We start from the raw sequence: 894 nt of genomic DNA, 5'->3' as shown, positions 1-894 counted from the left end.
TGCGTCAACTGCATCAAGCAAAACGAAAATAGCCAATCTTATACCACAAATAGCAACAACAACAGGTGCTGGCTAAATCAATGCTGATATAAAGGTAACAATAACAGCAAGAGCAAGTATAAAAACAACAACGCCACCACCTCAACCAATTAAACATGCGTCCAAATGATGTCAGTCAAATTGTGGCATGTTGCGGGCACGTGGACGTGACAGCGATGTAAATGAGCCAGCGATAAGCGCGAAAAGGAAGTACACACACACACATGCATACGCACGTATATTACAAGCTGCCAGCTGCTAGCGCACAAAGCCAAGTGTTAGCTCCGCCGATATCGACATATAGATGTGTCTGTTGGTATGTGTGTGTAAGCAGAGGTACCGGTGTAAGTGTGTTGCGCTCCTATAGTGTTCCGTTGGGCGGAACGACGTGCGTCGTGCGATCGCCGGCCCGACATTCCGTAACACCATTTACGTTCTGTGTTGTCGATCGCCGGTTGATAGTTTCTGAAGTATTTTTTATTATTTCACTTTTTACTTTTTTCCGAGTCTTTGCTCTGCTCTGCATTGGAGGTGTGTACGCTGGGCTTTTATCGCACTGTCTTGATCGATTGTCTATAGCATGGTGATTTGTAGAGTACCGTAATTATTGTGTATAGAATAATTAAGCTCACTTTATTCCTAGTAACCTAGATTTATATATTATGTATGCGCGTGTATATTTTGTGTGGCGAAAAATTGTAGCAAATAAAGGTGTTTTATATACATACGTAGATGGGTTATGCAAGCGCGTAGAAAGGCTTTGTGTCTGTGTTTCATAATTCTATTTAAATAATTTCCGTAAAGCTTTTGGAAAAGTTCCATTTATACTTTTACAAACGAACCTAAACATTACCG

Source organism: Bactrocera dorsalis, chromosome 3 (assembly GCF_023373825.1).
Source record: "Bactrocera dorsalis isolate Fly_Bdor chromosome 3, ASM2337382v1, whole genome shotgun sequence".
Taxonomy (NCBI): domain Eukaryota; kingdom Metazoa; phylum Arthropoda; class Insecta; order Diptera; family Tephritidae; genus Bactrocera; species Bactrocera dorsalis.
The sequence above is the reverse complement of the archived record's forward strand: the minus strand, read 5'-3'. Positions refer to the sequence as shown.